Raw genomic sequence first — 12,453 nt, 5'->3', positions numbered from 1 at the left:
TTTACTTGCACATATTTCTGATATAAAACATCCAATCTCAGAACAAAAGGTATGGTTACATTCAGCCTCCTAGTGTTTATATAGCACTGGCTTTACTTTATATATGAAAATCCTGATGTTTGGCTCTCTTTAAGGCTATGTGCCCACAATGTATTTTTTCATGTGTTTTTTCTTGCAGATTTTAATCAATACTAGAAGGGAAAACGCATCCCAGCAGAGTCTATGAGAATCCTGAAGTGCTGTGCCCACATTGCAGATTTTGGTGTGGAAATTGTTTCTGCATTTTTCCACAATCTCAGTGCATAAAAAAAAAAAAAGCATAAAAAACCCACAGAACAAGGGTTAAAAAACGAGCGGGGGTTTTTCCACAGCATTTTTCCTGCCAAGAGATGCAGTTTTATGTGCAGTAAAAATCTGCAATGTGAGAACATAGCCTAAGGCTATGTGTCCACGGGAGAATGTAGCTGCGGATTTTTCTGCATCAAAATCCGCAGCTTTCCCGCAAAATCCGCACCTTTTCAAAGGTGCGGATTTGCCGCGGATTTTGGTGCGGATTTTTTTTTCCCCAATTTTAAAGCCAAAATCCGGATGAAAATCCGCAACAATAAGGATATGTGCCCACGCTGCGGATGTACCGCGGATTTTGCCGCGGATTTTCCGAAAATCTGCAGCAGCGGCACTTCCAAGCCATTTCAATGGCATTTTGGAAATGCTGTGTCCATGCTGCGGATTTTTCCGCGGCGGATTTTGATCCGGAAAAATCTGCAGCATGTCAATTATTGTTGCGGATTTTGGTGTGGATTTTGGGTATAGAATGGGGAAAAAAAAAAAATCCGCGGAAAATTCGCGGTAATCCGCGGCAAATCCGCGGCAAAAATAAGGTGCGGATTTGCCGCGAAAGTCGCGGATTTTCATGCAGAAAAATCCGCAGGTACATTCTACCGTGGACACATAGCCTAATTGACATGTTGCAGATTTTCCGGATCAAAATCCGCACAAAATCCGCAGCGTGGGCACAGCATTTCCAATATGCCATAGAAATGGCTGAGAAGTGCCTGAGCTGCAGATTTTCGGGAAATCCGCGGCTTTTCCTGCGAGAAATCCGCGGCAAAATCCGCGCATTTTCCGCAGTGTGGGCACATAGCCTAAGGGTACGCCCCATGGACTCTGCAGGTAGTGGATCTGCAGAATTACAGGCCGAAAATCCGCAGCATATTACAATAGAAGGTTTTGTGAAAATCATTGCAGATATGGTAATAAGAGCAAATAAATTTCACTGTGGAATTAGAACCTTAATTATGATTGCCCTTCATTTACAAATTATTGTGTTCCCCCTTTAAATCTTTTTAAGGTGTTATTCACACATTCAGAATTTGCGGTTCAGATTTTGCATTGCAAATTTACTGTACAATAGAACAGAAAAACCTCATCCACAGGTAGGTGAAACAAATCCTGCCAAAATTCAGAAAACAGGATGGATTTTCACATCTGCAGCAAGTTCATTCTTATGATACATACAATGCACATTACCCAATGCAAAGCTTTGTAATGCAGTGACCTGAAATCCATAGGCAAATCCATATGTAATATCATGGAATTGGGAATTTTCCACCACCTAAGGACCGATTCATCACTTGCCATTTATTGGTCATTTTTCTTTTTTTTGAAATGGAAAGTTACACTTATGACGGGAATCGAAACTAATGCCTTTGTACGCGACATAGCTACGCCCCTATTAGGTTGATAAACCCTGTATGCAATAATAAACTAGCAGTCTTCTTCGGAGCACACACTCCTTCTTACCTTATGTGCAGATATCAGCGTCTGTCTGTATCTCATTAGGGCTGAGGGAAGCTGAGGGGGGGCCTAGGACTCCCTCCGCATTTGGTCATCACTGGCAACAGTTGTGACCTATTGGTCAACCTAACACCATTTATTGGTCATTTTTCTTTTTTTTTGTCTTGTGATATTTGTTGAGTATTTTTTGGGAAAACGTCTTCAAAATGGCGCATGCCGTCTAAGACTGAGGCAAAAATAAAAAGTGCATTTAATTTTTGTCTTTAACCAGCTTTTAGGACTTTTCAGTTGCAAAATTCTCAAACTCTTTAATAAAGCTGCAAAACTTTGCTAAACTGAAAACTCTTCCAAAAAAATCTCACTCCAGTCAGTGACTGGAGTAGGATGCAGGGAAAAAAATTGCAACATTTGGTAAAAGTAGCATTTCGTGAATCTGTCTAAAATATCTGGACAAGCGAAGTTGAGTAGGAAAAAAATAAAACCTTTAAAAACAAAGACAACTGAAAAAAAAAATAGAGAGAATAAAGGCGCAAATAATAAAGACACTCAAAAAAGAGCAAATGCTTCCAGAAAAAAAAAGGAGAAAGAGCAAGGATGAATCAGGGACGAAGTGGCTTATTTATTCACTCAAAGGATAAATCTACTGGTTTTGCAAAAAAACGTGATCTGACCGTATCATGCGAATAAACCTTTATCCTAAGCTCATTAAATAAACACAACCAGAGGAGTTACATTTCTTGCACCTCAGTCCACTGCAAGACTCCATCAATAAACTGATTGCCAGGTGACATATTAACTTGTAGGTGACACAGGGAAATTCTGAAGCTGGAATAACTGTTTGTGCAAACTAATAAAATGCAAGAATAAAGAGATTCTCCGATGTTACAGTAAAGAACCAGCAGGAAGGAGAACAAACCTCATGTGATAAAGCGTTCAGGTATGGAATTTCTAATAAGGAACTAATCAAAGACAAAACTAATGACACAGGAGCCGCATGAATGAAATACCGATCACATGCAATAAGCTGTCATCAGACACACAGAGCTGAGCAGTCGTGACCTGCAAAGAATCAGTCACCAAGGTCTTCGTGTACCAAATTGCATTAGAATCAAGTACCCTCATAAAGCCACCGAAAAGATCTCATAAACCAATGGCCTGAAACTGGACCTGTGCAGACGAATCCGATGATTTCCAGATTTTTTGTCAATTGCAATCCGACAATAAGTATACATAGTACTACAAGAAATGCAGCCATTGTCACAGAAACGCCTGAGTAGCTCTGAACAGCTCTATAGCAGAAAACCCTTCTTTAGGGTCTGTGCGCACTGGGAAAATGTTGTTTCCTAAGTAAAATACACACCCTATGGCAGAATTCCGCACCGGTGGCAAAAAAAAAATAATGCAACACCCCCCCCCCCATAAACGCACCCAAAATCCGCATGCGGTTTTACCGCGATTTATTGAGGTTTTGGTGTGGTTTTTCCGCGGGTTGGGTCCCTGCAGTTTTTAACCATTATTTGATGGCAAAACCACAGAAAAGAAGCGACATGCTACTTCTTTTTGCTGCAGAAATTCTGCAGCAAAACCTGTAGGGAAAAAAACACGCAGTGTGCGCACAACATTTTGAATTTCTCTTAGATTTTGCTGCGGAAGGGCTGCAGGAAGGTTATGAACAAAAACTGCACCTTTTCTGCAGCAAAAAACGCAGTGTGTGCACAGGGCCTAAAGGCTATGGACATCTCTGACATGAGGGTTGTTATCCTCAGTTAATAACATTGCACAAGTTTCTGATTCCACTCTTCATTCATTTCCAGACCTCCATATGAGGTTTGCAGCATCATATTTTTCTCTCGGAGGAGTTTCTCTCCCAGTAATACAGGCTGGATCTGAGGTCTGTGTGTATCCGGGGTGCTGCTGTCTTCACTTGTTTTTACGTATCACACAGCTCTAAGGCTATGTGCGCACTTTGCTTTTTTACCCGCTTTTCCACTGCTTTTTCAACTGCAGTGTTTTCATGCCAAAATGCTTGCGTTATGCTTTTCAAGCAAAGTCAATGGTACATTGAGCTTTCTTGTGCGCACTTCAAAAAGCTGCATTTAATTTGCATAAATTTGGGCAAAACCTCAGCGTTTAAAGAAGCAACATGTCAATTGTTTTTGCCATTTTGGCTGCGTTTCCCATTCATTCAATACAAAACTGCAGCGTTTCTAAAAGCACCGGAAAAGCACTAAAAACTCAGGAAAACCGCAAGGTGCGCATAGGCTACTTTCTTTGCGTTTTACATGCATTTTTAAAGCCAAAAGCATTGTCCTTTCTGCCAGAGGATGCTTTTTGAACTGCAACTACCTCGACACAAAGTGCGCACATAGCCTTATACTGCGTTTATTTCCTCACATGTGATTTCCTCCTTTTATAGCACTGATATTCTGTTACATGCTAACTGCAGGTCTTGTCCCCCTCAGGATGGATTCCCACATCCATGTTTTGCAGTCCAAGTACAGACTGTGATGCACATAACGGACATGAATAAACGTAACATCGTCACAGGTATATATGCACCTGTTGGTTCGGCACAGCTGATGCATGCCGTGAAACACAGATGTGTGAATCCGACGAGAGAAGGCAGCGTAGCTCTGCAGGATCTGCAACATTTGTGCAGAGCGCTCCGCTAGCTCCGCGCACTGACACCCTGTAACACCAAAATAGTATGAAGAAGATTTTGAAACTTGCTTTAGCTTTGTATTTAGGAAGCACATGAATAAAAAACAGAACTGTGTGTCACAGCGTACACAGGTGTGCACATACTACAGAGGTTCTGTTTATCTCATGCTGTGTGACACAGGTCAATACTGCAGCTCCTGTGGAACTTCTTGTCTGGGGATTAGCAGCTAACGTGTGATGGCTGTATCAGGACAGAGAGATGGCATGACGCTGCAATTAGAAGGGGATCAAAAGTCAAACTGCCGCAGCATTTCAGAGTAATATGATGCCCATGGATTCTGTGCCATGTTCTCTTTAATGGTACTGTTCTTATCTGCTTACCCTGCTTCTCTTCAGTGCTGCAGGTCTCAACATGGGCAATTTTTACTTACAGGACTACATTACCCAGCAGCATCCTGCTTCTCAGAGCTGCAGGTCTCAACTCAACATGGGCAATTTTTACTTACAGGACTACATTACCCAGCAGCACCCTGCTTCTCCGCAGTGCTGCAGATCTCAACATGGGCAATTTTTACTTACAGGACTACATTGCCCAGCAGCATCCTGCTTCTCCGCAGTGCTGCAGATCTCAACATGGGCAATTTTTACTTACAAGACTACATTACCCAGCAGCACCCTGCTTCTCCTCAGAGCTGCTGGTCTCAACATGGGCAATTTTTACTTACAGGACTACATTGCCCAGCAGCATCCTGCTTCTCCTCAGTGCTGCAGGTCTCAACATGGGCAATTTTTACTTACAGGACTACATGGCCCAGCAGCACCCTGCTTTTCTTATGTGCTGCAGGTCTCAACATGGGCAATTTTTACTTACAGGACTACATTACCCAGCAGCACCCTGCTTCTCCGCAGTGCTGCAGATCTCAACATGGGCAATTTTTACTTACAAGACTACATTACCCAGCAGCACCCTGCTTCTCCTCAGTGCTGCAGGTCTCAACATGGGCAATTTTTACTTACAGGACTACATGGCCCAGCAGCACCCTGCTTTTCTTATGTGCTGCAGGTCTCAACATGGGCAATTTTTACTTACAGGACTACATTGCACAGCAGCACCCTGCTTCTCCTCAGTGCTGCAGATCTCAACATGGGCAATTTTTACTTACAGGACTACATGGCCCAGCAGCACCCTGCTTTTCTTATGTGCTGCAGATCTCAACATGGGTAATTTTTACTTACAGGACTACATGGCCCAGCAGCACCCTGCTTCTCCTCAGTGCTGCAGATCTCAACATGGGCAATTTTTACTTACAGGCAACAATTTATAACAAGTTATGCTGTAAAAAAACAAAACAAAAAACAGCGTGAGAGTAGATGATGGTCAGATGCTGGATTTGTTTTTTGGAGGAAGCCGAATTTACAATTTCTGCCTTCTTGCTGCCTGCTGTGCTTCTGTTCGGTGCCTGGCATAAGCAATGAGCGCTCAGCCTTGTGTCTCTCGAGGTCAGACTAAGAGACGGTCACTCAGCGAGCGGCGTGAGGAGCACTTCCCCTCGGCTGCACAGGCAACATGCTACATTCTGTATCATAACAAGTCGCTCATTATATATTTTTTCATACTTACTATTATTTTCAAATCTATATTGTTAACCATCAGCTTTAGAGGGGATCCTCTTTTTCTCATTGATGTCTTTATCTTTTCTTCCAATTACAAAAAAAAAACAAATGCTGTTTATCTCCTCACTCCCCAAAAAAAGCCATAAATTTGCTTCCCATTGTGTTGTAGTTCTATTCTCGACAGCAGAGATGCAAGTTTTTTCCAAATACTCCCACATGCTTTCATCTTAGCCGTGAGCGGATTCCCAGTTGTCAAGGAAACGGTAACAATATATTTCTAGGATGCAGCGATTCTGGTCGTCTTTCACTCCGCTCCCTTCTGCATAGCTCGAGGAGAGGACAGAGACAGTAAACACAAATCAGACGCTTGGGGACGCTGCTATAAATTATGGATCAGCATTGAAAACATTTTGGGAAAAAAAGCTACAGTGGGAAAAAAAAAAAAATGAGTCGCATGACTTAAATGGCAGAAATTGGAGCTTGGATTAATGATGAGGCCAGTGAGACACTTTAGTTTCAATTAGATTTAATAAAAAAAAAAATCAGAATCTTAAACTGGGGCATCCGGATCCTGTACGGTGAGTAATCCGCTCTGCTGTCAGGTTCACACCGAGATCCCTGAGCGGGAAAGTAGAATCAAAGCCTTACGATATCAGAACACGCCAATTATAAAAGATATTTGCATAAATGTGCGGATTGTCGAAAGACAGGTATTACCAAATGAATAAGAAATTCATCCTTTAATTTTTCAAAAAAAAGAACTGATTTTTGACACCAGAGTAAAAAGAACTTTCTGAAAAAGAAAAAAAAAACAACTTTCAGCCGGCCAAATACATAAGCTGAAAGGGTGACCTAGGAAAGTGGAGCAGTCTGGGTAAGAGGGTGCTTTCACACTGCATTGTGTCCCCCATTCAGTGGTCTCATTGGGGCTAACGTCCGAACCCCCCGCAAACCGGGATTTGGACATATGCACTGATGAGGCACACAATCAGTATTTGCAGCGTGTTTTCGCTACATCCAAAATGCTGCGTTGTACAGTACAAGCAGAGTGGATGGGATTTCTAGAAATCCTGTGCCAACTTTGTGTGTACGGCCCACAATGAAAACTGACCTATGGTCAGTGGTGTAGCAATTTTGCCGCCCCCCTCCGTTGGCCATCGATAATCCAGAATATATATAACTTGGGTATCTTGGGTATTGGGTGACGGATGGAGGGGGGCAGCGGCTGATGGGGAGAGCGGTGGTGGATGCAGGGGGGCAGCGGCTGATGGGGAGAGCGGTGGTGGATACAGGGGGGCAGCGGGTGATGGGAAGAGCAGTGGTGGATGCAGGGGGGCAGCGGCTGATGGGGAGAGCGGTGGTGGATGCAGGGGGGCAGCGGGTGATGGGAAGAGCGGTGGTGGATGCAGGGGGGCAGCGGCTGATGGGGAGAGCGGTGGTGGATGCAGGGGGGCAGCGGGTGATGGGAAGAGCGGTGGTGGATGCAGGGGGGCAGCGGCTGATGGGGAGAGCGGTGGCATATGAAGGGGGGCAGCGGCTGATGGGGAGAGCGGTGGTGGATGCAGGGGGGCAGCGGCTGATGGGGAGAGCGGTGGTGGATGCAGGGGGGCAGCGGCTGATGGGGAGAGCGGTGGTGGATGCAGGGGGGCAGCGGCTGATGGGGAGAGCGGTGGTGGATGCAGGGGGGCAGCGGGTGATTGGAAGAGCGGTGGCATATGAAGGGGGGAAGTGGCTGATGGGGAGAGCGGTAGTGGATGCAGGGGGGCAGCAGCTGATGGGAAGAGCAGTGGTGGGTGCAGGGGGGCAGCGGCTGATGGGGAGAGCGGTAGTGGATGCAGGGGGGCAGCAGCTGATGGGAAGAGCAGTGGTGGATGCAGGGGGGCAACGGCTGATGGGGAGAGCGGTGGCAGGTGGCATATGAAGGGGGGCAGCGGCTGATGGGGAGAGCGGTGGTGGATGCAGGGGGGCGGCGGGTGATTGGAAGAGCGGTGGCATATGAAGGGGGGCAGCGGCTGATGGGGAGAGCGGTGGCATATGAAGGGGGGCAGCGGCTGATGGGTAGAGCGGTGGCATATGAAGGGGGGCAGCGGCTGATGGGTAGAGCGGTGGCATATGAAGGGGGGCAGCGGCTGATGGGTAGAGCGGTGGCATATGAAGGGGGGCAGCGGCTGATGGGGAGAGCGGTGGCATATGAAGGGGGGCAGCGGCTGATGGGGAGAGCGGTGGTGGATGCAGGGGAGCAGCGGCTGATGGGGAGAGCGGTAGTGGATGCAGGGGGGCAGCAGCTGATGGGAAGAGCAGTGGTGGATGAAGGGGGGCAGCGGCTGATGGGGAGAGCGGTGGCGGATGCAGGGGGGGCAGCAAATGGAGGAGGGCGGTGGCAGATCGGAGGCAGTAGCAGCGGTGGATCGGGGGCGGTGACTACTGCTGCTGCAGCGAACGGTGCGGCTGAAAGGGGGCAGTAGCGGGGGCAGTGGTGGATTGGGAGCTGATCGGGGGCAGCGGTGGATTGGGGGCACTTACCAAATGGCACTTACAGGGATCACTCTCCTCAGCTTTCACGGATGAAGTGAAGCTGAGGGGAGTGGTCACCTACAGGTCACCAGTCCCAGATCCAAGGTGATTGGAGACATCGGTCACAAGGCCGATCTCTCCAATCAAAGCTGGGGGTGGGTAAAACAAAGTTCACCCAGCTCCAGCCAGGGATCAGGACTATAGCTGCACTGATCATGGCTGGATTTCAATGTTTCAGCCATTTTAAATGGCTGAAATATCACAGTGGCTGTGATTGGCTGACGAACGCCGCTCAGCCAATCACAGCCTCCGTAGGTCCGGGGGGGGGGGGGGGGGGGAGACCACCCCTCCTGAGGTCAGGCAGAGGTCCCTTCCTCCCCGAATCTAAGGTTTTTGCACACCGATTGCAGCCACCGAGGCGCCGGGGCCGCGATTTCGACATGACGTACTGAGTACGTTATGGGTCGTTAAGTACCAGGTCATCATGACGTATCCAGTATGTCATGGGTTGTTAAGAGGTTAATCAACAATTATTGTTTCTTCTATGTTTTTCTATTTTTTTTATTTTTTACTCCCAAAATGCTCTCCCCTGACACGTGCCGCCTGGGGCGGACCGCCCCCTCCGCCCCCCTTTGCTACGCCACTGTCTATGGTGCAGCTCTACGAGCTGCAAACCGGTCAATTCTTTGCTGCGGAGTTGCAAGCGTCCTCTGTAGGGAAAACGCAAGAGAGATCGCAGCGCCCGGAACCCGGATCGTGAGCCACAGGCTGCTGCGGTCTCCTGCGGAGGAGACTCGCGGACCCGCAGGTCAGGACGTACCGGGTCCCGATTGTGGGCACATATCCTAATGGTGCAGATGAGACAGTCACTGTGCGGTCTGTCGTTCACCATTATTAGCGCATACACGCTTACTGGAGGGGGATACCCAAACGCCGTGTACTAGGTTTGGGTGTCCGCTTGAAAATATAGCACGACAGAGCACACAGTGACTCCGTTTCATCTGCACCATTAAAGTCAAGGACGCGTCAGTGCATACATCCAAATCCCTTTTTGCTGGGGGTTCGGACATAAGCCCCACTGAACGGGGGCAAAAAAGTAGTAATAATTAACTGCCGGCAACAGAGCGCTGTCTATACCTGGCATACAGGAGACTAGCGCTGCCCTCGCTGGTGGCTCACTGGTCTCCTGCATGCTGGGTATACAAACCACTCTGTTGCCAGCATCTCAGCCGACAACAGAGCAGATCACACTGCACAGGGAAGAACAGAGCAAAAGAAACTTTGTTTCAGGGAGGGGGCAGAGGCTGTAGTCATTGCCACAGACTGTGCCCCCTGATGACACTTCATTTGCGTGTCCCAGCATGCACAGTGATTCTCAAACAAATCGTCATCAGACAGGAAGTAGAAAAAAAAATAGAATAGCAGTTGGAATTTTTTTAGTTGTTTTTTAACACAGTACAAGTATATTAGAAAATAGCTTAGTTTATGGCACCAAATAGATAGAGATTTAAGTGTTATTCACTTTTACCTCCAGACCGCCCCTTTAAAAAAAAAAAATGCAACAAAAATGCTATAAATCACAACAGATTGCTAGTGTGTATATTGGAGCAGACGCCTGCAGAAAAAGAAAAAAAACAGCCTTCTTAGGCTACTTTCACACTTGCGTTGAACGGCATCCGTTGCATTGCGTTGTGTGACGGATGCAACAGATGTGTTGCATTTAGTGGCACAACGAATGCAACGGATCGTACAAAAACGGGTTTTGGTTTTTTTTTCGTTTTACCGGCGGCAGACTATTGTGAACGATCAGCTGATTGCTCACAGCAGCCGATCGCTGGGTGATCAGCTGATCGTTCGGCCGCCAAGGATGTGTGAGGGGGCGGAGTGCGAGGGGTGGAGTGCGGGGTGGGTGGAGCCGAGCGGGGCCATGGCACTGAGGATGTCAGTGCAGCGAGGAATGCAAGGCTGGGGACAGGTGAGTGTGAGTGTGTGCGCGTGTGTACATGTGGAGTGGAGTGGGGGAGGGGGTGGAGCCGAGCGGGAAAGTATCGGGCTCCCTGCACACGCAGCCAAGGTAAATATCGGGTAACTAGGCAAAGCACTTTGCTTGGTTACCCGATATTTACCTTGGTTACCAGTGTACACCGCTTAGCGCTGGCTCCTTGCACCCGTACCCAGGGTAAATATCGGGTAATTAGGCAAATCGCATTGCTTAGTAACCCGATGTTTACTCTGGTTACGTGTCCAGGGAGCCAGAGAGAGCATGCGCAGCAAAATCCTACGGATTGCGCTGCTCAAAAAATGCTACATGCAGCGTTCCCTCCGCCCGACGCAGCGTCGAAATAACGCTTCGTCGTGCAGCGGATGCAACGCAACACCATCCGTTGCTATTAGTAGCTAATAGAAGTCTATGAGGAATATAACGGTTTCCTGCAACGGTTACCGTAATTCCTCATGGCCGTCCAACGCAAGTGTGAAAGTAGCCTTTTATAAAAGCTCTTCGACATCTACATACTGACAAGCGACCATCAATCAGACTATGAATGTAAAAACAAATGTTTCTACTCACAGACAGAAAGCAGGGCTGTTGGAAAAGTGCATTAAAAAGGCAAAAATATGGAAATAAGAGTCACACAAATGCAAAGGGCCAAGTTTCAAAATGCTTATAGGACTAAGGTAGGCACACATTTCTGTTGGCAGATTGTTAAAAAAATGTTTTCTACATGGGCACAACCCCTTTATCTGTGCACTTTTTCCGGCCGGTTTCACACCTGCGTTCAGCGCAATCCGCCACTATGGAGAATAGCGCAGTCTGTTAACATACTGCACTATTCTCCATAGACTTATATGGACGACGGGCTTTACTTGTTCCCAGGGTCCTGAGCAGTGTGCCCGTTACCGTCCCAGTCTCTGTTATTTCGTTGCAGCGGGGACGTCACAACGAAATCGCTGCAGCTAATCACTCTGACCGTCCAAACAGTACAAGGCCTTTCGGAGCTACTGCCAAAATCACCGCTGCAGCCAAACAATCGAGACCAAGAAAGCAGAGGAGACACTGAGCTGATATTTTGGTAAATAAAGCACAGTTGTTTTTTTTTACCACGAACTGTGTATATGTGAACGTTTTCTGAAAGAGGGCAACCTCTTTAAAAGGAAAAAAAATGTTTGAAAAAGTTATGAGACTTAATGTACAAATTTATACAAAGCTTTTTCTCCACTTCTTGTCACTGATTCCACTACATTCCTGCAATCGCCAACCTGAAATGGCTGATAGCAGAGAGTAATAGGTTGCAATGAACTGCTCAAGCAATAAAGATAAGATCATACTTCGGGTCAGTGTCCCTTTAAGTGCACTTACACTTTGGCTGGAGGAATACACAGAGTACAGAATCTTATTTATGACTCCTTGGCAACCAGCAGCGGTCACTGACTACACAAGCCAGACGTCTCCAGCTCTCGTCACTCTATCCAAAAGACACAAGATCCTATTTAGCTTACTGGTTATTTCAGCAGTATATAATATAGGAGATAAGGTTCCACGTCCAGAGAAGAGGTCATTTTATCACCTTGAAGTTCAGGAGGCAAGTGTAAGGCCAAGTCTGAAATAATGCCAAGAAATGGCGATTGGGGTCGGGGGGAGTCATCTGGGTCCAGTGTAAGATCCTGAATGCTTTAGATTAAAAACTAATTAGTCTAACGAGGAGTCCAAAAGTTAAGAGTTATTTGGAAAACTATTACGGCCCCCATTACAGCTCCCACATGGGATTTCCACTTTGTAAAATCCACATTTGGTAGAAGTGTCACTTACTAAGATCACAACGTGTCACCCTCCTGTGACCCCAGCATTCATCTTTAAATCGGTGGTAA

At 46.8% G+C, this 12,453-nt stretch overlaps 1 protein-coding gene across 8 annotated transcripts in view; it reads right to left on the bottom strand.

Annotated features, from left to right (window-relative positions):
* The window catches only part of RALGPS1 (Ral GEF with PH domain and SH3 binding motif 1), a 531,171-nt gene that overhangs the window by 467,434 nt on the left and 51,284 nt on the right, over positions 1-12,453 (bottom strand). The window contains exon 1 of one of the 8 annotated variants that reach the window (XM_075324644.1): positions 6,080-6,155. The exons of the other annotated variants lie outside the window; for them this stretch is intronic. The gene's annotated coding sequence lies outside the window, so the exon portion shown is untranslated. Of the gene's footprint in view, positions 1-6,079; positions 6,156-12,453 lie in introns of those variants that run through there. 8 annotated transcript variants of the gene reach the window in all.

Source organism: Anomaloglossus baeobatrachus, chromosome 9, assembly GCF_048569485.1.
Source record: "Anomaloglossus baeobatrachus isolate aAnoBae1 chromosome 9, aAnoBae1.hap1, whole genome shotgun sequence".
Classification (NCBI taxonomy): Eukaryota; Metazoa; Chordata; class Amphibia; order Anura; family Aromobatidae; genus Anomaloglossus; species Anomaloglossus baeobatrachus.
This window is presented reverse-complemented; position numbering and strand designations above follow the sequence as displayed.